General features: G+C 41.9%; 1 protein-coding gene across 1 annotated transcript in view; it reads right to left on the minus strand.

The window, feature by feature from the left end:
- The window catches only part of ada2 (adenosine deaminase 2), a 32,307-nt gene extending 20,165 nt beyond the window's left edge, over positions 1-12,142 (minus strand). Inside the window, exon 1 of the mRNA XM_008110473.3 lies at positions 11,991-12,142. The gene's annotated coding sequence lies outside the window, so the exon portion shown is untranslated. The remainder of the gene's footprint in view (positions 1-11,990) is intronic.
- Positions 12,143-27,870: the final 15,728 nt, after the last annotated feature.

Raw genomic sequence — 27,870 nt, forward strand, 5'->3', positions numbered from 1 at the left:
CAGATTTCTGAGGCTTGTAGTTCAGGGAGAGGCCTTTAAAATTCTCAGTCACTAAAGTCCTGGTTCTCACTAAACTACAAGCCCCAGAATTCTGTGGTTTTGGATCACAGCTCTCATGGCTCCCTGCAACATGGGTAATGCTCAGGCTGTCTAGGATAGTGAGGAAACTGGAGTAAGGGAAAGGGAGAGAGAATGTGGCATTGTGCTTTGAGTGCTGGACCTGGACCCTGAGAGATCATAGTTTAACTCCCTGCACAGCCATGGTAACCCACTGGGCGACCTTGGACAAGTCACACTCTCTCAATTTCAGAGGAAAACAAGGATGAACTTCCTTTGAATAATTCTTGCCAAAAACACATACGAAAGGTTGCCCTAAGTGAGAGTAGACTTCCTTGTCACAATTGAGCATTTTCCCACTTCAATCCACTTTAAATGCTGTGAATGCCTCCTGCAGAATTCTGGGACTTGTAGTTTACAGAGGCCCAGGGCTTCTCTGGATGAGCAGTTTAAAGGTTCCTCCCTAATCTACAAACCCCAGAATTCTGCAGTGAGTGCCTCCTTTAAAGTGGATTGAAGTGGAAAAATCCTCGCCTAACATTATTGTTAATGCTACAGTTACCATTGCCCCAATCCAGCAGAGCAGAGGGCTTTTTGCTGAAGAAGCAATTGTTGGAAATAGCAACATCCCAAGCCTACACTAATTGTTAATGTATATATTTGCTAACTTGTATTCTATTTGTATGTTGATTTGCCAGTTTGACATATCTCTTTGGTGTGGGAGGGGTTATAGACATGTGGTTGTACTGAGCATATTCAGACTCAGTACTCCATTTTGTATTCAGTTACATCAGACCTCAGCGGAAGTGGGTGCATTTATGCTTATGGCCTTTAGTGAGTACAAATATACTTAAAGACTATGGACTACTGATTACGAATGATACCCTGTGTACTCAACACAGAGAAGCTATATCCTATCTGAACTTCAATAAGAAATGTACCTATATGGTGAATTAATAAAAGATGTTTATGAGTAAACAAGATATGTTGGTTTTCAAAGAAGACTTTGTTCTTTATATCTGAGTGAATATTTTAAACGAAGAGGTTTTAAAAAAGTGTATATGTAGGGCAAATGCAACTACAATTTCAACTTTAAAGAAATAACCATCCTCTGCTAACCAAATATATTTTTGTAGTGACATATTTTTGTCCTTGGCAGCTCAAAGACATGGTTCTTCAGTTTAACACCTGAGTTACTTGTGTGCCATTACATGAATGTTTATGAATATCACTTGTTCAAAGAGTTGACTTCTAACAAGGTCATGTTTTTCTTTACTAGTGGTTTTCAAAAGGTGGTCTCCATATCTTCATAGAAATTCACATTTGCCAAAAGGATATGTGCCCAGAGACTGGGTGCAGTTATTTTCAAATAGCAATATATCTTCTACTCTCAATTCTTTTATATTTTTAAAAATGGAGATGTGGATGCCTGTCAACCTATCTGAAAATGTAGACTGCCATTATACTTATAGGGAACCTTTTTATGAGTTGATGGAATTCAAAGACATAGATGTGGGCAAGTTTACACTGGCAGCTAAATCCATGGTCAGAAACACCCACTGTATTGTGTTGGCATCCAGCTGGACTTTTCCCTTATTATTTTCCTATTATTAATGTCACACCAATCTTTAATAAATTCATATTTAAATTAATTTTACTCTTTTTTACTATGTTGCCTTTAGCAATTTGTTTTAATACTTTAATATATCTATTTTATTGTAAACAGCTTAGATATTTTATAAAACAAATTGTCTATCAAATTTTGATCCACAAATAGATAACATCTTCATATATTCCCTTCATTTAGATGCACCGTCATTGTTCCTTTACATTCTATCAGAGGCACCTAGATAGATGCTTGGTGAAATTACTTCCTAGTGTAGCAAGCACTTCTGGTGGAGGGTCATAAAATCTATGACCTTCAACCTCATTCAGCTTTTCTGGAGCATTATTTGGGCTAAACAGTTTGCTAAGCATTTCTCACTTGAAAATGGCGGGCAGAAACAGTTAAACCCTGCGTCCCTTTCTTATTTTGAGATGTGTTCCATTCTGTTAAACTACTCCACTTATGACACAGAAATGGTACCCACCCAGAAAACGCTAACAATGAGCCAAAGATCCTTTTGAAGTTGGCAAAGCAAGGCAAGGCTAGCCAGGGTTGCAGCATTGTTGCCAGAGACAAGACCTCTGAAGATTCCTGCTCTCTGTGACAACAGAAGCCATTTTTGCCTCTTTCCACTCTGACCCTGCTCAGTGGATCTTAACAATTGCTACCTGCTGGCATGCAAGACAAGAGGCCCAAGGGAGCGCCACACAAAGGCCTCTTTCAGATGATGGGCTTGCCCCAGAGCAGCCAGCCCTGGAAGCAGGCGGAGTGAATAGTCCCCCTTTCCAATGCCCCTGCCTTGCATTTCAATCAAAGTCAACAATCCCTTTGGAATCCCCTCCCTGCCCCTGCTGTTTTTATATTGTCTGCCTTATCCTACCTACCATTTACTTGCTACTAGTTTAAAGGAAATGAATGTTCATATTATTACTAGTGAAAGCAAAAGTTTATGCTTTCCAGGTCAATCAATTACTAACACTTCCTCCAAGATGCTGTATGCAGTCACTTTTATTGCTATCTACTCATTCCACTTTAACTCCTAATTAATTAAGAGTTTGGACAACTGATTTTTCTTTCCAGCGACTAAAAACTTCTCGGTGATGGCTGTAGTCAGTATCCATGCTGAAGGGGAGGGGGGTGTCTATGAAGTGTACTTCAGAAATATAACTTTTCAAGCTTTGTTTCACCTGAGTGCATTAAAAGAGAGGACATGTTAGAATAAAAATACTTGTACCCTGTCTGTGGCAAGTTAATATATATAAGCTGCCCTGAGTCCTCTTGGGGAGACACGGTGGGATAAACAATAAATAATAATAATAATAATAATAGTTGTTGTTGTTATTATTATTATTATTATTATTATTATTATTATTATTATTATTTATTGTTTATCCCACCGTGTCTCCCCAAGAGGACTCAGGGCAGCTTATATATACTAACTGTTCGACTTGTGATTTTGTGATATGAAATCCAGCATATCTATCTTGTTTGCTGTGTCATAATAAAATAATAATAATAATAATAATAATAATAATAATAATAATAATAATAATAATAATATTATTGTATGACAAAGCAAACAAGATAGATATGCTGGATTTTGTATCACAAAGTCACAAGTCGTACACTTCCCAAGTGTCTAGGACTGTGTGATGTATTTTCGGATGATGCGTGCAGATCCCAGCAGGGTGGCTTTTTGCAGTTGGCAGATCGTGATTTTGTCAATGTCTATTGTTTCCAAATGCCGGCTGAGATCTTTTGGCACAGCACCCAATGCGCCGATCACCACCGGGACCACCTGCACTGGTTTCTGCCAGAGTCTTTGCAGTTCAATCTTGAGGTCCTGATAGCGGCTGAGTTTTTCCTGTTGTTTTTCTTCAATGCGACTGTCACCTGGGATGGCAACATCAATGATCCAAACCTTGTTCTTTTCCACAACTGTGATGTCTGGTGTATTGTGTTCCAGAACTTTGTCAGTCTGGATTCGGAAGTCCCACAGTATCTTTGCGTGCTCATTTTCCAATACTTTTGCAGGTTTGTGATCCCACCAGTTCTTTGCTGTTGGCAGGTGGTACTTGAGGCATAAGTTCCAATGAATCATTTGGGCCACATAGTTGTGCCTCTGTTTGTAGTCTGTCTGTGCAATTTTCTTACAGCAGCTGAGGATATGATCAATGGTTTCATCTGTTTCCTTGCACAGTCTGCATTTTGGGTCATCAGCTGATTTTTCGATCTTGGCCTTAATTGCATTTGTCCTGATGGCTTGCTCCTGGGCTGCAAGGATCAGGCCTTCTGTCTCCTTCTTCAGGGTCCCATTTGTGAGCCAGAGCCAGGTCTTCTCCTTATCAGCTTTTCCTTCAATTTTGTCAAGGAACTTTCCATGCAATGTTTTGTTGTGCCAGTTGTCAGCTCTAGTTTGTAGTGTGGTTTTCTTGTACTGGTTTTTTGTCTGCTGTGCTTTGAGGAGTTTCTGATTTTTGACTTCAATCAAAGCAGGTTCTTCACTTTGCTTGACATATTCTGCCAGGGCATGTTCTTCTTCTTTGACTGCTTGTTTTACTTGTAGGGGTCCTCTGCCCCCTGATCTTCTAGGCAGATATAGCCGGTCAACATCACTGCGAGGGTGCAGTGAATGATGAATGGTCATGAGTTTTCTTGTTTTTCTGTCCAAATTGTCCAGTTCCATCTGTGTCCAGTTTATGATGCCAGCAGTATATCTTATGACAGGTATGGCCCAGGTGTTTATGGCCTTGATGGTGTTGCCTCCATTGAGCTTGCTTTTGAGAATTTTTCTGACCCTTTGTGTGTATTCTTTGCTGACCACAGTTTTCACATGTTCATGCTTGCTGTTGTCCAGCTGTAATATGCCCAGATATTTATAGGCCTCTGGCTGGTGACACTTTATTGTTTGGCCATTGGGCATATTTATGCCCTCACTTTCAATGATTTTTCCCTTCTTCAATGCCACTGTCGAACATTTGTCCAAACCAAACTCCATGTTGATATCAGTGCTAAAAATTCGGACAGTGTTGGTCAGAGACTGAATTTCAGTTTCTGTTTTCCCATATAGCTTCAGGTCATCCATGTACATCAAATGTGAAATTTTGTGAGAATTCTTAGATGTTTGGTAGCCGAGATTTGTTTTTTGTAAGATTGTTGACAGAGGGATCATGGCAATAATGAAAAGCAGAGGGGACAATGAATCTCCCTGGAAAATTCCTCTTCTGATGTTGACAAGTCCATAGCTTTCATTTCCAACAAACAGTTCAGTTTTCCAGTGCTCCATCATGTTTTCAATGAAGGTGCCAACGTTTTTACAAATCCCGATGGCATCCAGGCACTTGATGATCCAGCTGTGTGGGAGTGAGTCAAAGGCCTTTTTGTAGTCAATCCACGTCATGTGAAGATTAGCTTTTCGGCTCTTACAGTTCTCCAGGATCATTTTGTCAATCAATAACTGGTCTTTTGTGCCCCTGCTTTTCCGTTTGTTGCCTTTCTGTTCATCTGGCAAGATGTTATTTTCTTCAAGATAGTCTTGAATTCTGTCAGCTATGATGCCAGTCAGTAGTTTAAACATAGTGGGCAGACACGTTATTGGCCTGTAGTTTCCTGGTGCTGCTCCTTTTGTTGGATCCTTTTGTATCAGGTATGTTCTTCCAGTTGTTAGCCATTCACTGATACTTCCTTTCTGCAGCATCTCATTGAATTGTTGGGCCATTTTTCCATGTAAACTAATCAGATGTTTGAGCCAAAATCCATGAAGTTGATCACTACCAGGCGATGTCCAGTTCTTGACTTTTTGCACTCGTTTGCTGATCATTTCAGTTGTTATTTTCATCAGTTCCATTTTGTTCTGTGAGAATTTTCCTTCAAACTCCTTTATCCATCCAGCGTTTTTGTTGTAGTTTTTATTGTTTTCCCAAAGTTCTTTCCAGAACTTCGTTGTTGCAGTTTTCTCTGGTTTTATGGTTACTGTGTCTGTTGTTTGGCTCAGACTCTGGTAGAACCGTCTTTGGTCTGATTGAAACAGTTGATTTTGTCTGTACTGGATGATTCTGGCTTCATACCTTTCAATTTTTCTGGCTGTTGCTGTAATTTGTTCTTTCACGATCTCCAAAGCTTCTTCAATTTTTCTGGTGTTCAGCCAGTACTTTCGGATCAGGTATTGCTTGATTTTGTCATTCTTCAGTTTCTTCTCTTTCATATTTTTCGGGTTACTTGCATCTGATCTAAGCTTTTTGATTTTCAACTCCAGCCTGACCTTCCACTTTGGTTTTCCAGTCGATTTTCTTTGGGGCTGCCTTGGTTGTAGGAGCCCAAGCTCTTCTGTTACTATCACTGCTGCACTGTAGGCATACTGGTTTGTTTGTTCAATTGATGTTATTTGGACAGTGGAGAGTGCTGCATTCACATCTTTCATGAGAGGCGCCAGGTGTCTCTTGGGCACTGTTTTTAGAGTTGGGAGCTGCTTTCTTATTGCATTTGCTGCAGCATGAGCCACAATCTTATCCTTGAGCTCTTGTTGTCTTGCTGTCAAGGTTCCTGGTGGTTCAACAGGTGTTTCAAGTGCTGGTTCTTCAAATTCTTGCAAAAGCTCCACTCTTTCTTCTGGTTCAATCTGTTCCACCATTCCAAGTGTTGCTGGAGTCTCTGCTGCTGTCTGTGCTGTGGTTATTATTATTGTTATTATTATTATTATTATTATTATTATTATTATTATTATTATATATAAGCAATCCATAAACTCTCACACTAAAGTGAGCTTCTGCACTCCAGTGCCCTCCAGATGTCTTGACTACTGTCTATAGGAGAGGCTGAGGAAGGCTACCCTCAAATCAAAACTAATTTAACCAATATTCTGTGAATATTGAATACCGGTAGTGAGAGATGTATCAGTAGAGATGGTGGAGGGGGAAAAAGATTTACCACATAATTTTTCATCCTGCTTCTTTTCCAGATGTGATGTGATTGCTCTCAAGACCATGCATTCATAGAATCATAGAGTTGGAAGAGACTTCATGGGCCATCCAGTCCAACCCCCTGCCAAAAAGCAGGAAATCACATTCAAAGCACCCCTGACAGATGGCCATCCAACTTCTGTTTAAAAACCTCCAAAGAGGGAGCCTCCATCACATTCCGGGCAGAGTTCCACAGCTGAACAGACATCATAGTTAGGAAGTTCTTCATAATGTTCAGGTGGAATCTCCTTTCCTGTAGTTTAAGGCCATTGTTCCACATCCTAAGTTCCTGCGCCGCAGAAACAAGCTTGCTCCCTCCACCCTATGACTTCCCCTCAAATATTTATACATGGCTATCATGTCTCCTCTCAGTCTTCTCTTCTGCAGACTAAACATGCCTAATTCTTTAAGCTGCTCCTCATAAGGCTTGTTCTTCAGACTCTTGATCGCTTTAGTCACCCTCCTCTGGACATGTTCCAGCTTGTGAGCATCTCCCTTCAACTGCGGTGCCCAGAATTGAACACAGTATTCCAGGTGTGGTCTGACCAAGGCGGAATAGAGGGGTAGCATGACTTCCCTGGATCTATACTTCTATTTATGCAGGCCAAAATCCCATTGGCTTTTTTTGCTGCCGCATCACATTGTTGGCTCATGTTTATCTTGTTGTCCACAAGGACTCCAAGGTCTTTTTCACACATACTTCTGTCGAGCCAGGCATCCCCCATTCTGTATCTTTGCATTTATTTTTTTCTGCCTAAGTGGAGTATCTCGCATTTGTCCCTGTTGAACTTCATTTTGTTAGTTTCAGCCCATCTCTCTAATCTGTTAAGATTGTTTTGAATTCTGCTCCTGTCTTCTGGAGTGTTGGCTCTCCCTCCCAATTTGATGTCGTCTGCAAACTTGATGATTGTGCCTTCTAACCCTTCATCTAAGTCGTTGATAAAGATGTTGAACAGAACCGGGCCCATGATGGAACCCTTCTTATGGCACTCCACTCGTGACTTCTTTTCAGGATGAAGAAGACGCATTGGTGAGCACCTTTTGGGTTAGTTCACCTAGCCAATTACAGATCCACCTAACCGTAGTTTTGCCTAGCCCACATTTGACTAGTTTGTTTGCCAGAAGGCCATAGGGGACCTTGTCAAAGGCCTTACTGAAATCCAGATATGTTACATCCACGGTGTTCCCCGCATCTACCCAGCTTGTAACTCTATTGGGAAAAAAAGATCAGATTAGTCTGGCATGACTTATTTTTGATAAATCCGTGTTGACTATTAGCAATGACCGCATTCCTTTCTAAGTGTTTATGGACCACTTCCTTAATTATCTTTTCCAGAATCTTGCCTGGTATGGACGTGAGGCTGACTGGACGGTAATTGTTTGGGTCATCCTTTTTTCCCTATCTTGAAAATAGGGATCACATTCACTACTAATGTGCAAGTCTCTTGAGCCAAGTTGCATCTAGCAATATAAATCACATTAGTATCCCACAATTCCTATGGGCACACATTTCTGGGGTTGTCTCATTTATCCTCATAATGATTTTGAGAGTATGTTAAGGTGAGACATAAACCCTATATAGGCATTTAAAATGTGGGATAATGAATCCAGGTGAAATGGTGAGAAGGATAACAGAATCATGATTTGTGCACAGTTTCTAGTATGCATTATTACTAAAATATCTGCATACAATGATAAATAAACGTAGAGCAAGAGAAAGCCTGCTGCTGTCAGGCCATCCTTCCAATATCCTTTCCATCTGAAAGAAGGCAATGAAAGCATTAACTCCTTGTCATGATGCCTTCCTTGTAATGATGCCCAGCTTTAATGTATTTTCCTGGTCCTGAATTTCCTGGGTTTTTTAAACTTAATGTGAATTTTCCAGCCTGTTAAACTTTATTTCTTCCAGAAATAAACTTTTAAACAAACTTGAAATTGTGAAAATGCTATTTATATTCATTTATTGATTATGCAGTTTTATTTTGGTTGCATTGTTTGTAGACCTTCCAGAAATGTCTATTTTTGAAGGAAAGTGATAGATTTTATAAACAAAGAAGCAAGGAACATCTGTTTTGACTACTAGAAAGAGCTATAGCAATTAATCATAAATCACTCATGTAACATCATGGTTGAGTAGGTCAGGGATTTTATCACAGATCTGTACAAAGTAATGTGGTCTTCTTTGTTCTGCACTGATAACACTGCAGTAGTACTTGTCAATACACTTCAAAATGTACATCTGGTGCTCATAAAAAGTACACTGCTTTTTTGCTAGTTAACTTTGCATATATTTACAGGATCTTGCTTGAACGCTGTCCAACAATTGAAATGTCACACTGGTTGACTTCACTTGGAGCTTAACATTTACAGAATTGCATATGTCCATCAATTTCTGGTGATCCCATTAATTTCATGATGTTTTATTAGGCAAGGAATACCTAGAGGTGGTTTTGCCAGTTTCTTCCTCTAAATATAACCTACAGCACCTGATACTACCTTGGTGCACTTTCATTTTAACCAGGGCTGACCCTGCTTAGCTTCCAAGACCAAACAGATTCCTTTAATGTATTTAGGTATGCAGTACTTCATACCTTTCCACATTCCATGAATGAAAACCAGGATAGGTATGGCCATGCAACAGGGAAGAGAAGAAAGAAACTGGGAATATTTAAGACCAACTTAAAAATGGAATGCCTGTGAATTAATGGGACTATCATTGCTAAATTAGGACAGTTGGAAAGTACAAAACTGTAATAACCTAACGGCATTCTGAACACACACACAGCACTGGGAACAACAGGAAATTGCTTTAAAGTTACAAGCAGAAACGAGGAAGGAGAGTGAATCGGATTGGGACTATTGAGTGCTCTGAACAAATCTTACCAACAAAATCCCATGATAGGTCCATCTTAGAGTGGGCATAAGTCACAAATGACTTGAAGGTACAGAACAACAACAGCAACAACACAATTTTTAACAGCTTCAGAGTATATCTTGAAAATATAAATATGGTTGCCTGGCATGCAATCACATACACCGGATCCCAGTCGTTTTTCGATCAAATCTGGCAGCTTTTAAATGTTAGACTCATGGTTTTCATAGCCATGGCTGATTTTGAAAAAATTAAGATGTGAGTTGAAAATTCCACAACTGCAGAGCCTAATTTATTTCAAATGAGATGGCTTAATGTCTGCCAGGACCGCCTGTCTCTGTTAGCTCCTTCAATTAATCAGCAAAGAAGACAGCTGCAGACCGCACAGTGCAGACCCACTTGGATCACATCTGGCTTGCAAGCACATTACAGCTACTATGTGTTCTACTGACATGAGCCCTTCATTGTTTTACTTAGTGACCTTCCCTGAGGAGGTTATTGCATAAATAAGCCAGGAAAAAATCCCTGGCAGTGGATCTATTTTGGCATGAGTGGTGGTAAACTGCTTAAAGTTAGAGCTCTCTCAGATAAATGACACGTTTACTATGCACATCAAAAACCTGCAGCTGTTCCACAACTGTTGCACAACACCTAATACATTTCATTAAGATGGTGTTTCTGTGGCAGAAAACTGCATTTGCTGCAATATTTCATTTCTGATTAAAAAAATTCTATCAACTGGACACCACTTGTCCCCAACTTACACTTGCAGAATCTATATAAGTGCTATAACAGACTGAGTCCATGAATGTCTGGGACATCTAAGGTTGCCAAGTGAAATAAGCGAAGGTCTCCTGCACCTTTAATTGTTGTGCAACACCTACTAAAATTCCCTTTTCTAGACACAGGAGCCCTGTTCTTTAAAGTGGGAACCCTAAGGACATCATCAACACCCCTATTCCCACATGACTTGTACTGTCTTCTCTATTTATTTATTTCAGAGAGGGGGTTGTTCCTTATTGTATAGCTTAAGGTTAGTGGCCTGGGAGATTGAAAAGAGGCAGGCACAGGTCCACCATGCCTAGGCCCAGAAAGAGATAAAAGGTCCTCCCTCCATAGTTACTGCCTCTGTCCTGATCTTGGAGGGAGAGAAGAAAAGGCAAATACAGTTCCATCATGGTGAGGCCCATAAAGTCGTCCTTCCATCCCAACTGTCGCTAACCTAGTCTTGGAGGGAGAGGAGAACTTGCACTATTAGCTGGAGTTAATCATCTCCCATGCTGCTATTCACAGATGAAAACCTGGACTCATGAGGCCTTGCAACATCTAAGTGTAGTCAAGATGGCAAAAATTATTAATAACAAAGAACACGCATGCTAGAAGAAACTGTCGCAGTTTGCTTTTGCCTGAGCATCTTGGGAAAGATGAGATTCTGCCCCCTCTCCCCCCATTCTGAATTAGCAGAATGCAAACTACTTTTTCAGTTTACATTCATTTTGCAGTAATTGCAATAAGCTGAAAACAAAGGGGGAATAGAGAGGAGGAGCAAAAAACAGGGACATTTCTAAAGCATTTGAAAACATGGGGTAAGAGAGAATTGATTAGGGATGTCCCTGTCACATCAAGATGATTGAAGGCTACATATTATTGCCTATTCACTTCGAGGCACCACAGACAAGCTTTTAAATGAGTCTGTTTAGTGGCTGCCTGAAATATCATTCAGTCTATAACAATTAAGAGGGAGGGATCTCTATGCACAGAGCACTTTGGTCTATGCATCTCTTCCAAATTACATCAGAATGAGAGCAAAATAAAAACTGACAGTTATTGATGAGTTTATATTAACCTTGTCTAAAGCCCTTTGAACAAATTAAACCTCATCTTAATATTTTTCCCTTCTGCGCCAAACAGTGTTAGCGGCACCGAACAGATCAACAAGAATAAAAGCAACAGTGACACCATCAACGCCAACTCCTGGCTGAGGGAAGCAAAAAGGTTTTAGTCTTGAAAAGATAAGCTAGAGTTGGCATAGCTTTCACAAATCAGAAAGCTCCTGCCATCCTAGAGTTGGGAGGAGAAGTGTCCTCTGGTTTGTTGGCAGGCTCCAGAGAGCTTTGCCGAGGCGTTCTAGCTTGACAGATCACAAAGCCGGCTCCCACACACACTTTCAGGGGCACAGCTGTCCCACCCTGGGGGATGTTCCCTGCACATTAGTATGTGCAGCAACCAATGTTCATCCTAGACAGCATTGCCAAAGCTCCTGCTGGCACACAGCAGGGTATTTGCATGGAGATCTCCCTCCCTCTCTCTCAGCAAATGCCTTGCACTTCTATTAAGAAAGGTCAGAAACCCTGAAGGGGAATATTGTATACTGCTGTAGTGTGGATCCAAGGGCAAGGTGAGGATCCTTTTGAAGAAAAGGTCCAGCCTCCAGAAGAGTCAGTCAAGGAGACCTGTATATTGCAAGTTGGCTGCTGTTTGTGCAGTGGTTACAAACCTGAAAGGTACAGTCTGAGGGGAAGACCCTTGGTTTCCTTCCTCCTGGCAGCTGCTTTTGTCTGTCTCTGTCAGGCCACACACAACAGCTGAGCAGATAAACAACTTGCCACCTGCTCCCACCTCCAACCCCGCCTCTCTTCTAAATCGGACACATTTCTCCACCCATTTGCCCAAAGCTCAGCCCTTTCCCCCTCCTCCCTCCACGCAAATGTCTGCTGCTACTGCAGCAATTTCCCACTCCCAGGAGGCGTGGAACAGCTTTGCGGTCTGTCCTTAACTCCACTGCTGGAAGTGAAGCTTTTGTTTTTGTTCAGTTCTGCCATCATGTCCTGGTTTTAGACATGAACTCTCATTTGACTAAATTGCAGTGAAGTTGATGGGACTTCCCCGAGGAAGCCAATTGAAGAGTTTTGACAGAAAACTTAATTGGTCCTACTTTGCAAAGCAGGTTTGTAGACCCGGAAGCAAATAAGAATGGAAGGCGAACAGGAGAGCCAGTTTTGCCAGGCATGAGCACAGAGCACAGGAGAAACAACTTTATGATCTGGCTTTAAATGTTGTACTTGGAAATGTGGGAGCCAGGATGCTGTTGTGGTTTGGGCTTTGGGCCAGAGTTCGAATCCCTACTCAGACATGGAAACCCACTAGGCATGTCATACTCTTCTCTCAGCCTCAGAGGAAAGTAATGCAACCCCTCTCTGAGCACATCTTGCCAGGAAAACCCCATGATAAGTTTGTCTTAGGGTCACTATAAGTCAGAAATAACTGGAAGGCTCAATGCATCCACACCAACTTGGAAGGACATTACATTTTAATGGAAGGATCTCCCTACATGCCCAATATACTGAGGAAAAACATTATCTTGCTTGGGTGGGAATATTTATATTTTTCTCTCTTGCAGTGTCTGCACAAAGTACTACTGGGAAACAGGAAGCCATATTAAAAATCAATTCTGGAGTTCCAATGGTTATTTTTGCAGCTCGTAGAGTCTTGAGGGAGTATCATCTGCCAGTGTTCCTGTGTATCTTACCCAGAGCTGGCCCTAGGTATTTTTCAAGTGTAGGCGAACAGAATTTTGGCGCCCCCCCCCCCAAACCAATCACTGAAAAATAAAAGCGTTGGATAAGCGAAAATGTTGGATAATAAGGAAGTATAAAGGAAAAGCCTATAAAACATCAAATTACATTATGATTTTAAAAATTAAGCACCAAAACATCATGTTTTACAACAAATCAATAGAAAAAGCAGTTCAATACATGGTAATGTTATGTAGGAATTACTATATTTGCAAATTTAACACTAAACATTGAACAGGGATATAGGGCAGTGTGGACTTAGATAACCCAGATAGCCCTCAGTATTAAAAAAAAACCCTCTAAAATCAGGACAATAAATAAAGAACAACACTCTGAAAACAGAAGAAATCCAGACAGTAAACAATCAGGGACAGCTAACTCCTCCCAAAAAAAGATTCTTCCAGGCAAGAAGAAGCCAGGTCTTGAAGCCACAGGGCCATTAAATGCTAATCAAGGTGATTAATTACAACATTCACACCTGCTTCAAAGAAGAGTTCTTTCTCCCACCCTGGACCTTCTACAGATATATAAACCCCACATACCTAGCTTCCAAGTTCCTACAGACCTCACAATCTCTGAAGGCCCCAAAGGTGGGCTTGCGTGGTGCGAAGGTGGGTCTGCGCCGGCCGGAAGGCCCAGCGCAGCCGCTGGAAGGCCCGAAAGAGAAGGAGGTGGAGAGTGGTGCCCTCCTCCCAGGATGATGGTGCCCCCGGGACGATGGCGCCACAGGCAAATGCCTATTTCGCCTTATGGTTGGACCGCCTCTGATCTTACCTCTGCACCAGTGAGAGATTCAAGGAGCACAACTGTGGCGATGCAGGATATTATACTTTCCATAAGTTGAATTTCTGTGTATAGTTTAGGTATGAAAACACAGCACCTTCCCAAAAAAGTGGCAAGTATAATTTTAGATGTTTAAAATTCTGCATGATTTGAGCCCTGGACAGACAGCTCCTACTTTATCATTATGCTTTAAAAATATTGTTCAATAAAACCGCCAAGGACACATGAAGACAACTTCCCTCACCTAGCAATTTAAAGGTCAACTAAATCATAGCCTCCAACTGTCCCAACTTGGCAGGGAGAGTTCCAATGAGTCATCTGTCATCCCATTTTCTCAGATGCTTTTGAAGTGGTTAAATTTCTCTCCTCCTCCAACTTTCTGTTTGTCATTAGTTTACGTCAGCTGCTGCAAACTGATTTCAAAGGCCAAAAGTGGTTTGATGTCAGTTATTTCAGGAAGAGAGAAGAGGAAAAGAGTAGGTAGAATCTTGCTCTTCCCAGGAGGCTCAGGCAAAAGCAAACGTCTTCAGTTTCTCATAATCTCTGTGTTTTTTCATATTAGTGTCTTTTGTAATCTTGACCATATTCTGATAATGCTTAGCCATACATGTACCAGTTTGTATGTCTAGAATAGTGGAAGGTATGCTACATATGTAGTTTTGAAAAGGTTAATGGCACTTTCAACATCCACCAGTCTTAATCAGGGCAACTGTGAGGGAAAGTATTTAGATTTTTCCCTCTGTGCTGGTTTCCATATTCAGATAAATGAGACAGGGCTTTCTCTATAGCTATACCTTCAGTCTGGAACCATCTCAGAAGAGAAGTAAGGCTGAATCCACGAGGCTTCTGGCATGAGGCCAAAACTGTCTTCTTCTATCCAGCCATAGTTTTCAAATGTGGCTTTGAATCATGCTTTATATGTATAGTGTATTATATATACGTATAAACAAATAAATATATCTATTTAATATGTATAATTAGATATAATCTGGTGTTTACTACTCTGTTTTTGTGACTGTGGCAAACAGAAAAACAGTTCATAAACATACAAGTAATAATCAGATCCAGCACCCTATCCCACCAACCTATTTGCATCATTGTGGAAAACATACAGATATCTTCTACCTATATTGTTTTGTCCTGAAAGGGGAAAAGTAACTTGTCATTCAAATTTTAATCAGGGAACTGTTGCAGAGGAGAAAAGATAAATTCTTGTGTCATAATAGTTTCCCCTACAGTGCCGTATCCTCCACCCACCACTGTTATTAACACTTCTCAAAATATGGAAGATGATACCAACAGGTCTCCTGCATCACATTTAATTGGCCTTGGGGTCATTCTGGAAATACCTTGGCATTTTCAGTAGGATTATGGTTTGTTTACTTAAAATATTTATAAGCTACCTTTCAGGGTCAAAACCCTGCAACTCCCATGAGCCCTAAGTAGCTAAACTAGTGGCACGGAATGATGAATGATGCAGACCAAAAACAACTGGAGGGCCATCGCTGCTCTGTAGTGTATTTCAAAATACCAAGAACAACAAACAAACAACATCAGCAAATTAATCATATATTTAAAGATAAAGCATACACACCACAAATTAAAGTATAAGGAGGTGTGAGTGTGGAATATACAATGTAAAGATTATGCCCATAAAGCCAAATGTAGAAGAACCTCATCTATGAAGAACTGGAACCAGTATTTAGTTTTGTAAAACATAAAAGAGAGATTGCTGTTGCAGAGAATGCAGCTAAATCTACCCTTTGAGTGATAGCCATTTCTGAACACTTGGCAGAGAGCAGGATAAAAAGATTATTTCATGTGACGAGTTTCACCATTAAATATAATTTTAAAAAACTTCAATATTGTACTTTTTAAACTTTCCTTCTACTGAGTACAGACAGCTACCCGTATTCTGAAAATAACTGTACAATCCTTGTCATTGCTAACCAGAAGTCAATGCCCTTGTGTTCAGTGGCATCCATATGTAATAGTATTGTTGTCCTGAGCCTAGCAGGACACTCTTCTATCTAGTGTTTCAAAAAGATTGCAAAGCATTTTATTCTGTGTTCCTGAATATAGCTAGTGGAACATCTGTTTATCTTTATTAACATGAATAGGATCCCTGGAAAATATTTCTGGATATCTTAATAACTGGTCAAATTGCCATTATAACAGACTTAGCAACTGATTTGTTGCTCTTGGCCCCAATATGTTAAAGAATCTGTCAGAAAATTAGATTATGTAATTAAAATCATATCTAATTGAGAAAAAATATATATAAATAATTGGTGGGAGTTAAAACATGAACTTTGAGCATCAGGACATATCTCGACTGCAAAGTTTTCTCCATTTGGCAACTGCCAAAACAATCGTGGAGAATATAGTTCAGTGAGGTATAACTAGCCGTCCTTCATAGAACTAGAAATCCTAAAGTTCCCTGGGAAGAGCAGGTAACAGTCTTTCAAATCCACAGTGTAGATTTGCCCTCAGTTTCTGCAGCCCGCAGTCAGGATGACATTTGGTACTGAGTGGATTTTCAAGAACAGATGGTCAGCCTGGTCCTCAAAATACTCCACTAAGCATAAGCTGCACTGGAACAAATGGCACTTGCACCCAGCCGGGCACTCGGAGACTAATATCTTGAAAATGACACATTCATCGTCTCATCGGCAGAGAGCAGAAAAGGCTTATCCCACGTAAACCTGACACTTCCCTGTCAGTCAGCCAAATGATGACCTCGTATGCATAGAGCTTCCCGGTCTCCAAAGGGAGCAATTAATGCCATATACAAGGCCCTCCAGATGTGACAGGACTGTCTGTTCCCACAGGCAGGAACACCGCAACGCTGGGCTGCTTTTTATCTGCCTAAATGTGAATTAAATATTCCAAGCCAGGCTCTGAACCCAAATAAATATAGGATTGCTTGAAGTTTAGTGGGATGATGTTGCTTGCCCAGTTGCCTAGAACTTATTGCAACCTCAGTAGTCATGACAACAGTCGCTGCCGCATTAACAGCAGACAAGTGCCTGTCCATCCACACAGCCTAAACCTTTCATATCTACTCAGAAGTCTATCCCACCAACTTTGGAAAGCCCCGAACTAAACAAAATTGCACTAAATTCTAGCCTCCACGTTTAAATACCTGACAATTGATTAATAATTTTCACAGGCAGCACACAGATGGTGGAGATGCCTCCCCAGAGAAGGCTTGCCTGTCCATTTCTTTGCTAATCTTTAGGCAAATTGTGAAAACTCGTTTCCCTCGATACACATACACACACACAACCAGTTATACAGACAATTTGACTTTAGGGTGGAAATCTCATTCTGATCTCCACTTATCTCCAAACTGAATTGTTATGTGTTTTGTAGAGGAAGAAGGAAGGCACAGTAGGGTTGCCAAAGTGAAGACTGCATATGGCTCCTGTATTTTTAAGGGCTGAGTAGAGGAAGGAACTTCAGTAGGAGTTGCTTATCAAGCAACTAGATAACAAGCAATACTGCCTGCTGAAATCTCCTCTTCTATACAATCCTTACAGGCACAGGAGTTTTCGCACTGACTCCCCTTGGCAGCTGTAAGTTCTTTTTAAATTTGTGGGTCAGACATTAAACATTATGTATCAGTTTCAATTGGGTCAGTTTGACAGTTATACACTTGTCCTCACGTTATATTATGCTAGTAGTACAGTAGAGTCTCACTTATCCAACATAAACGGGCAGGCAGAATGTTGGATAATAAGGAGGGATTAAGAAAAAGCCTATCAAACCTCAAATTAGGTTATGATTTTACAAATGAGGCTGCAAAACATCATGTTATACAACAAATTTGACTGAAAAAGTAGTTCAATATGCAGTAATGCTATGTAGTAATTACTGTATTTACGAACTTAGTACCAAAATATCACGATGTATTGAAAACATTGACTACAAAAATGCGTTGGATAATCCAGAACGTTGGATAAGCGAGTGTTGGATAAGTGAGACTCTACTGTATTATGTAGTGATTTATGTCACTGCAAGATGCTTTGGAAGGTTAAATGGAGGATACATATTTTAAAAATAAAAGTATGTATGCATGATGAAAATATGTCATGTTGTGGTTAAAGGATTTCACTTAGACTAAGAACCAATGGAGTCAAATCCCCATTCTGTCACAATGTGACCCTATCTATTTTTGCAAGTCTGATGTCAGGAAATTAGGAGAAACCTATACACCAGCTTGAGTTCCTTGGATGAAGGGAAGGAAAATATTATCAACACCAACAAATAATATAGTGATATATATATATACATATATAGAGAAAACCCATCACAAAATTAGCATCTTCAGCAAACACTACTCCCTCAATTGGGTAGTCCTTGGATTTAAAACAAGAGAACAGCTTTTGCTTATCCGTTCCAAAGCTTTTTCCTCCCCTGAGTTCGTGGCTATTCCCTGGGCCCGGCTGATGAAAGACACAGATGTGCTTGCAGAGATGCAGCTCTCACTGCCTGCCTCGGCCCCCAGAGCCCTTCTCCGCCAGTCTCATATCTAAGTGGAAAGGAAGAAAATAGGCTGTCAAGTGAGGTTGCCACCCAAATGATTTTCTGAATTGATTAGCTCCTTCCTCTCTTCCCTCCCCTCCCCATCACAGATCCTCAGTCTCTACAAACAGGGATCTTTGTAGATCTTACAGGAGAAGTAATGAGAAAGGGTAAGGGAGCTCTGGGGAAAACCTAGATGGGCTTCCCTCTCATAGAAAGGGAGACAAAGGAAAAAGCAGGGTAAAAACAAGCCAAAAGGGCCACTAAATAACTGCCAGAAAGAGGCACAGATTGTAACAGTCAGAGACCACCTTGGGGCTGCAGCTGGTTTTGTCTCTCTGACTTAAAGAAGGGGCAAGGCAAGCATGCTGGGAAAAGACTGCAGACTGAAGAGTTAATTAATAAGGGATGGACAAGCAGGCGGAGAAAAGGGAGGCTTAAATCCTCAACTTTTCTGTGGACCAAAGACTCGGAATAAAAGATATGCTAAGCAGAAGCCTGCTACTGAAGCTAGTTATGGTCAGCAGTTATTGTGCTAAGGCTTGTGCATAGAACTGATGCAAAATGCCATTTGAAACAGCAGAGAAATAAAGAGGAGGAGGGAAGGGAATCAGCAGATACACAGTAGCCAAAGCCTGCTATCCCAGAAGCCATAGAGCTAAATCACTGAAGTGTTCCTAAATCTTTTATTTTTGGCTTCTTTGCACAGGCTTAGCTGCAAGTCCTGGGCATGTTTAGCCCAAATCACAGATGGACAAGTGTGGCTCTCTGAGTGTTGCAGGACTGCCGCTCCTTATCAACCCTTGTCAGTAGATCCGATGCTGCGGAAAGGTGGAAGCGGCACTCTAGTAACACCTGGAGGCCTATACTTTATCCTCCTCTGATTTAGACAGACTTTACTCTCACCCAGGAGGACTCATTCAGTGGCTAGCACAGAGTAGCCCTCTAGGCAGCCCATGAAATTCAAGTACAGGGAGAGAATAAGTTCTTCTCTTATAACCATAAGACCTATTATGGAGCAAGCAAAAACTTTGGGAGGGAATATAACTTATGAAGAAAAGTATAGTTAAAGGGATTAATCCCACCTCTCTCTGTTTCCAGTGGTAGAAAAGATTCAGATGTAGGCCTGCATGTGTCTTCCAACTGAGTTCTTGAGGCCCCCAACCTCTCCAACTTTCCTAAACTGCCCTACTTCTGGCTAATAAAAGTGTATGTGGCATACATTTTCTGGAAGACTTCAAGAAGAGTGATTCAATTTTAAAGCAGGTTGTAGGGACCCCACACATCAATTTAAAAAATCAATACAAAGAAGGACTTCCTACTAATTATGATAAAGTTTTGGGCATGTTTAGTGCCACAAAATACTCTAGTATGGGACCTAACCCTGTTAGTTCTCTGTCTCACATAACTTCAAAACAAATATAAGATATGGAATTATGGATCTCCTGCAATTTCATCTAGTTTAATCTTAATCTGAGTAGCTACAAGACTTTATTTTATTAATTTTGCTTCAATCTGAATATTTACCCATAAAATAATAGTTTTGAAACACAATGGCAGAAACATAATACTTAGATGCTGCAGCAGACAGATTCTCAAAGGGGACTCTTCTCTTTTTTGTATAAAGAATATCAAAAGGCCTATTTAGGTATTAGATTTTTCCCCATGACAATTATCAAGAGTCCTAGGGTCACCAGAGGTTGTTACTCTGTACAAGCAGTCCACGGGTTACAAATCCGACTTACATCCAACTCCTAGTTACAATTACAAATGAGGTGAGACAACAGGAAGTGAGAAAAATCTACCCCTAGGAAGGGAAATTTATTCCTGAAAGAGTTATCATGGGAAAGCATATCTCCACTGAAGCTTTATCACCAATTCCTATTTCAATGACAACCCATTTTTTTCAAAATCTAAGTATCACAGGGACAAAAATGAGGTAAAATCTTCTGAACAGAGAGCAAACAAACATTACAAGGGTGTTAGCACTTCCCTATAATATCCAAAACTTTAAAAAATATTTTGGCTGAAGCGAGACTTTAAAAATGTTTGTATATGTGCAGTCCATTGTACTACTGATGCTGGAGTCAACAGCTGATATCTACCCACAGTAGAGTTTATCAGACAACATACATCACGGTCTTTCTGTTTGCAATCAGTTTAGTTGCTTTGATGTTGTATCTGGGCATCCTTTGGCTTGGAAATCAACTTAGAAATAGGAATGGGGGAATCTTACAATCTGGAGGTGCTTCTAGATAAGACTCTGAAAACACACTACGGTGGGCCCCTAGTATCTGGTGAGGTCTGGATCCAGGGCCACCAACAGCCCATGGATACAAAAAAACCCCATGGATGCTCAGGTCCCATTATCTACAGTAGCATAACAAAATTGTCTCTTTTGTTTTAAATGGCAAAATCAAGGTTTGCTTTTTTGACATTTTTCTTTTTGAATATTTTCAAGCCATAAATGATTTATTCCATCGATGATTGAATCTGTAGCTGTGGAAGCACTGCATCTATACTATAATTCAAGTCTGTTGAGAGTATTCTCTAATGAGAAATCTGCAAATTAATCTAATATGAAATATAATGTAATGGGAGTGGATGGCCCTAATATGGATAACACCCAGCTCTACTACTCTCTTGACCTCAATCTGAAGATGTCTCAGTACCTGACATCAGTAATGGACTGTATGAAGGCAAATAAACTGAAGCATACTCCACACAAAATAGAGTTACACCTGTTTTTCTTTTCAAGTGCCATTTTAACTGTTTTCAATTCTACTGAAAGATTAAGTAAAGTTTAACTTTTCTGTAGTGTAACATTTTAGCTGCATCTGATTTAATTTTTGTAAGTTGCCTTGGGTCTTGTTGTGGGAGGGGAGATGTGATCAAATCTAATAAAACAGATCAATTAATGTGATGAAATCATGGTTGCTGCTGTCTTGACTAAGATGTCAAGATGGAAGCAGTTATCGTACTCCTTTTATGTATTAAAAATCTGCAGAATTGAATGCATGAAATGTATTGGCCTCACTATATAAATGAGTGGATTAACAACAGTGATCCATAAAGACATAGCGATAAACTATTAGTAGCTTGGTTGCATCTAAAATCAAGATAATCATAATTATGTTTATTAGTGTATATGCATAATTAGTAAAAAAAAAAAAAGTCCCTTGTCTCCAGGCGTGTAATCTTAAAGACAGAAAATGCTAAATAAAAAAGGGATGCAGGGGGAAGGCGAAGAAGAAAATGTAAGATTTCTGTGTGTTAAGAATAGTTCTCATAATAATCAGAACCAAATAAGATTGCACTCTTTAAATATCTAAAGGGTTGTCACAGAGAGGAATGTGCAGGTTTATTCTCTGTTGCCACTGAGAGTAGGACCAGGTTTAATGGTTTTAAGTGATAGAAGGGTGGATTTCAATTGGACATTCGAAGAAACATCTTGATAGTAAGAGCAGTTTGGCAATGTAACCAATTGTCTAAAGAGGCAGTGGGATTTCTTTGATGTGTTCAAAAAGAGGCAGGACAGTTACCTGCTCATGGTATTCTAGCTGGTTTCTTCATTGAACACAGGGTTGGATTCCTTGACCTATGAGGCCCCGTCCAACTCTTTGGCTCTGTTATTCTAGTTTCAGAAGAAAAGAGGCTCAGTGACATGGGTCTTTCAGTAGGGCTGATGGAATGTCTTTACTTTCCACATTCTTCTACTTTCAACCCACTTTCAACTGAATAATTCTCTAAGCTTCTGCAAATCAGGTGAGACTCTAGTCCCCGCGGTTGGTGTGGACAAGAGACAGGGCCTTCTCATTGGTGGCCCCTTGGCCGTGGAACTCCGTCCTCAGTACTAGTTGAATAGCTCCTTTTCTTCTAGTCTTCAGAAAGAAAGTTAAAACATGGCTATGAGACCAAGCTTTTGGAGAATAACTGTAGTGCAATAAATGAATGTAGAATCTGTGCAATAACAACTGGAATGGCCCTGGATTAAGACTTTGGATTATGTGATTTTAATAATTGATGTGATTGTTTTTAGATGTTTTAATTCTCTGATTTTTAATGTAGATGTTTACCAGTTGTATGTTATTTTAAGGCACTTAATTGTTGCCAATATGTGAGGCTGCTCTGAGTCCCCCTCGGGGTTGAGAAGGGCAGGGTACAAATATGATAAATAAATAAATTCTTCATTATTTTACTACCTTATTAGCTGAGTTGCAGAACTGAACACAGCCCTCTTGTCAAAATTGGAGAATGTATACCATTGTATCTCACTAGGAGATTACCCCTGAAAATAGAGGCGTTTTTCAATAAATATCTCATAGAGTCTCAACCAATTAAACATAGTTTATGGCAGCCACAAAAATGAAGTTTCTGGAGTATAACAACTACTTTCCCAAGTAAGTACCGCATGATGAAACAGAAACAAACACTTTTAAACCAGGAACAGATTTTTTTTTCAAATTTTGTTACATAGTCTTATGCATACATTTTTATCATCAGTGATGCTACTAGGAGAAAAAAGTTCAGCAAAATTACAGTGACTCCATTCCACCATAGGAAGAAGGTCACAACTGTGCTCTCTAGGGACCTTATCACATGGAGGCCGAGAAGCCAGGGGAAATCTTGGGGCAGTGTACAGCTTTGTCCCCTTACAATGGTGGGATCCTATCCCACTATGTTTCTCTGCTGTCCCCATCTTCCTCCCACATCCTCCCCAGCTTCTTCTATGAGAAGTTGGGAACCCAACTGAGCCCACCACCATAGGTAGCCCTGCAACAGCATGGCAGCAGCGCAGAGAAACACTGAAAAGTCTCCATGTGATAAAGCCTTAAATAGAATTCAGTCCAGATAGATAGGCTCACTTACATTTTCTCTGCAGGAAATGTAATATAATATTTAGCATATGATACAAAGACACTGTGTATTGCTTAGACTGCTTCACAAAACATTGTCATATGGCTTTTACCTTAGATCTCGTACACTGGAATATCAAACATACAGAAAAGACAGATGCCCTACTGTTATGCTCTAGTTAAAGTGGAACATGAAAGCTGTCATCTAACGAGTCATTGCCCGCAACTATCTTGGGTTTTCCTTTGAGGCCTCCTGTCTGAGTATTTAGACAGGACACCTCAACCCCACTTTATAAGACTTAATAAGATCACAGCAAATTGGTGCCTCAAGTTGATACATCAGGCTGTTCTGTCTCCCAGAAGGGGAAAAACCAATACTCATTTGCATTTATTTCTGGATTGAAATGTATTTAGATTTGGAAATCACCGTATAGATCTTTGAAACATACAGAGAGAGAGACCACACATAGACAAATATTTAACATGGTTTTTGAGATATACTTCTCTTTCTACAATTATAAATATAAATTACTGATTATATTTGTTCTTATGGAAATAGAAGAATCATTAATAGAATTCTTATGTGATCCAAAAAAAAAAAAACCAACTTTGTGAAATGCTGTTTGATATTTTAAAGTAATATATATCTCAAGTGTAGGCATAGAGCAGGCATGCTTTGTTTTGGACGTCAACTCCCACAATTCCTGACAGCCTCAGGCCCCTTTCCTTTCCCCGCTTAAGCGTCTGAGCAGGAAAAGGAAAGGGGCCTGAGGCTGTCAGGAATTGTGGGAGTTGAAGTCCAAAACACCTAGAGGGTCGAAGTTTGCCCATACCTGAGCCTTTTCTGCAGGACACTGATTCCTCCAGGATTCACTGAAGCTCCCCACCACGAGGAAAAAACCCCCTAAAAATGGCTGGAAGTGTCTTGCTCCTGAAAGCTTCAAGGAGTATTTTGCCATAAAACAAGGTGTTGACCCAACACATTTTCTTTCACTCTCTTCTGTTTTTTTTCAGAATCAGAAGTGGACTTTGGATTTACATTAGACAGTAAAAACATTGGATTTGAAAGAGAACAATCAGAATTTGAAAGGGAATAATGTACTAACTAAGAACACCTTATTGGCCGAGTATGGATGTTCAAGATTCCCCATTGCGAAGTCATGCTTGTTCTACCCCCCAGTCCCACAACAAGTCTCCACTCTTGTCTAGTCGGCTTACTATTCATGATGAGGCCAAATCAATCGACTCCTCTCTCCCATTAATGGAGAGAAGCTCCTTTTGTAAACAAACAAGCACTTTTGGAGGCTTTCCTTTCCAGGACAGTTGACTAGTCCCGGCAACTGGCAATTCCGCCCAGTTCTTCCATCAGGGGGAGGAGGGCTTGACTGGAGGTGGCTCCATTGAGGTGATATGGGGGAGGAGAAAGCACGGTCACCACCAACCCAGGGAGAAGCGCAACAGAGTTTTTGCGACCCTGGAGAGGATTAGGTGTGGTAGTCTTCAGGACAGACCCCCCAACCTTAAGGTCTTGCTTTTGAACGCCAGATCTGTCAATGGTAAAACAGCTGTCATCCAGGATTTGATCCTGGATGAGAGGGCAGATCTGGCATGCATCACCGAGACATGGCTGGATGAGCTGGGAGGTGTGAATCTTACCCAGCTGTGTCCTCCTGGTTTCGGGGTGCATCAACAGGCCAGAGTTGGGGGGCGGGGAGGAGGAGTTGCGGTGATCTTTCGGCAGTCCATCGCCCTGCTCAGATGCGCCGTTCCACAATCCCCGAGGTTCGAGTGTGTCTTCCTGAAGGTGGGAGCCCGAGACAGCTTGGGGATTCTGTTGGTGTACCGTCCACCCCGCGACCCAGCAGTCTCTCTGTCCGAGCTAGCAGAAGTGGTCTCCAATGCGGCCCTTGTCTCCCAACAACTGATAGTTTTGGGAGACTTTAACATTCATGCCAAGTCCACATTGACAGGTGCAGCTCAGGATTTCATGGTTGCCATGACAACCATGGGGCTGTCTCAAGTTATATCAGGGCCCACACATCAGGCAGGACACACCTTGGACCTTGTTTTTGTTGTGGACGGTGGGACAGTCAGAGTGGAAGAGCAAAACATTCTTCCATTGTCATGGTCTGACCATCATCTGATTTATTTAAGTATCGCCGTGCCTTCTAACCTCCGCAGGGGTGGTGGACCCATTAAGATGGTCCGCCCCAGGAGACTGATGGATCCGGATGGACTTCTGAGGTCTCTTGGGGATCTTCCTGTCCTGGAGACTGGCGATCCTGTCGATGTCCTGGTTGATCGCTATAACAGTGAGCTATCAAGGGCATTGGACACGATCGCTCCCGAACGTCCCCTCTCACTGCGTAGAGTCGCGTCGACTCCTTGGTTTACCGAGGAGTTGGCTGTGATGAAGCATAGGAGGAGGGGACTAGAGTGCATCTGGAGGAAATCTCGGGACGTGTCCGACCAAGCATGGGCTAAAGCCGCTATTAAGGCTTACTCCGTGGCTCTGCGAGCAGCCAGGAAAGTTTTCACGACGGCCCGCATAGCGTCTGCAGCCAACAGGCCATCGGAGTTGTTCCGAGTTGTGGGGGAGCTCCTGCGGCCTCCTGAGGTCCAGGGGCTTCCCGATGACTTGGCAACTGGGTGCAGCGATTTCGCGCACCACTTTGCAGGCAAAGTTGCTCAGATACGCCTTGAGCTAGACTCCAGCTCAATTGTGGTCTCAGCGGAGGTAACCGAGGTACCTGTCTGTTCGATCTTATGGGATTCTTTCCGGCTTGTTCTTCCTGATGACGTGGAGGGGATTCTTGGGTCTGTGAGGGCGACCACCTGCGCTCTGGATCCTTGTCCCTCTTGGCTGGTCAAGCTGGCCAAAGATGGGTTGTTGGATTGGTTTGTGACCATAATAAATGCTTCTTTGGTTCAGGGGTCGGTGCCATCCTACTTTAAGCAGGCGGTAGTAAAACCACTACTAAAAAAGCCTTCGCTTGACCCATCTATTTGTAACAACTACAGACCAATCTCCAACCTCCCGTTTTTGGGCAAGGTTCTGGAGCGGGTGGTTGCCACGCAGCTCCAGGAATTTCTCGATGACACTGATTTTCTGGACCGCTCGCAGTCTGGCTTCAGGCCTGGGTACAGTACCGAGACGGCTCTGGTCGCCTTGGTGGATGACCTCCGCAGGGAGCTGGACAGGGGGAGTGTGACCCTGCTGGTTCTCTTGGACATCTCAGCGGCTTTCGATACCATCGACCATGGTATCCTTCTGGGGAGGCTCGCCGGGATGGGGCTCGGTGGCACGGTTCTGCAGTGGCTCCGGTCCTTCCTGGAGGGTCGTTCCCAGATGGTGAAGCTGGGGGACACCTGCTCGGACCCCTGGCCATTGACCTGTGGGGTCCCGCAAGGGTCTATTTTATCCCCCATGCTATTTAACATCTACATGAAACCGTTGGGAGAGGTCATCCGGAGTTTTGGAGGGTGTTGCCATCTCTACGCAGATGACACGCAAATCCACTACTCATTTCCATCTAACTCCAAGGAAGCCCCTCGGATTCTGAACCAGTGCCTGGCCGCTGTGGCGGACTGGATGAGGAGGAACAAGCTGAGGATCAATCCTGACAAGACAGAGGCCCTCCTGGTCAGTCGCCCATCTGATCGGGGTATTGGGTGGCAACCTGTGCTGGACGGGGTTGCACTCCCCCTGAAATCACAGGTCCGCAGTTTGGGGGTCCTCCTGGATTCAGCGTTGACGCTTGAGGCTCAGGTGTCGGCGGTGGCCGGGAGGGCTTTCGCACAACTCAAACTTGTGCGCCAACTGCGACCATACCTCGTGAAGTCTGACTTGACCACGGTGGTGCATGCCTTAGTTACCTCTAGACTGGACTACTGTAATGCGCTCTACGTGGGGCTTCCCTTGAAGACGGCCCGGAAACTACAATTGGTCCAGCGCTCGGCAGCCAGATTAATAACAGGGGCGAGCTACAGGGAACGATCTACTCCCCTGTTTAAAGAGCTCCACTGGCTGCCGTTCACTTTCCAGTCCCAATTCAAGGTGCAGACCATCATCTATAAAGCCCTAAACGGTTTGGGACCCACCTACCTTAGGGACCGTATCTCCTACCATAAACCTCCTCGTTCCCTTCGTTCATCCGGGGAGGCCTTCCTTTCGCCACTGCCTCTGTCCCAGGCCCGTCTTGTGGGAACGAGGGAGAGGGCTTTTTCTGCTGTGGCCCCCCGACTGTGGAATTCATTGCCCACTGAGATTAGGCAAGCCCCCACCTTGTTAGCCTTTAAGAAAGATCTAAAAACATGGCTTTTCCGATGTGCCTTTGGGGAGTAAATGTAATATATTGCTCTGGCCATTCCCCTTGGTTTTTATCCTTTAGACTGCTCCACCATTTTATTTCCCTGTTTCCCCCTATTCCTATGTCTCTCTCTCCCGAGTTTTTAATTAAGTGTTCATGTGACCTGCCCTGGTTTTCATTGTTTTTTCCGATTTGGGTTGTAATATATATTCGATGATTTTGCACTGTTATATTGTGTTATGATTTGCTGTTTATTTTGTTATATTGTATGGTGTCTGGGCATGGCCCCATGTAAGCCGCCCCGAGTCCCCATAGGGGAGATGGTG

This window comes from Anolis carolinensis, chromosome 5 (assembly GCF_035594765.1).
Source record: "Anolis carolinensis isolate JA03-04 chromosome 5, rAnoCar3.1.pri, whole genome shotgun sequence".
Lineage (NCBI taxonomy): Eukaryota > Metazoa > Chordata > Lepidosauria > Squamata > Dactyloidae > Anolis > Anolis carolinensis.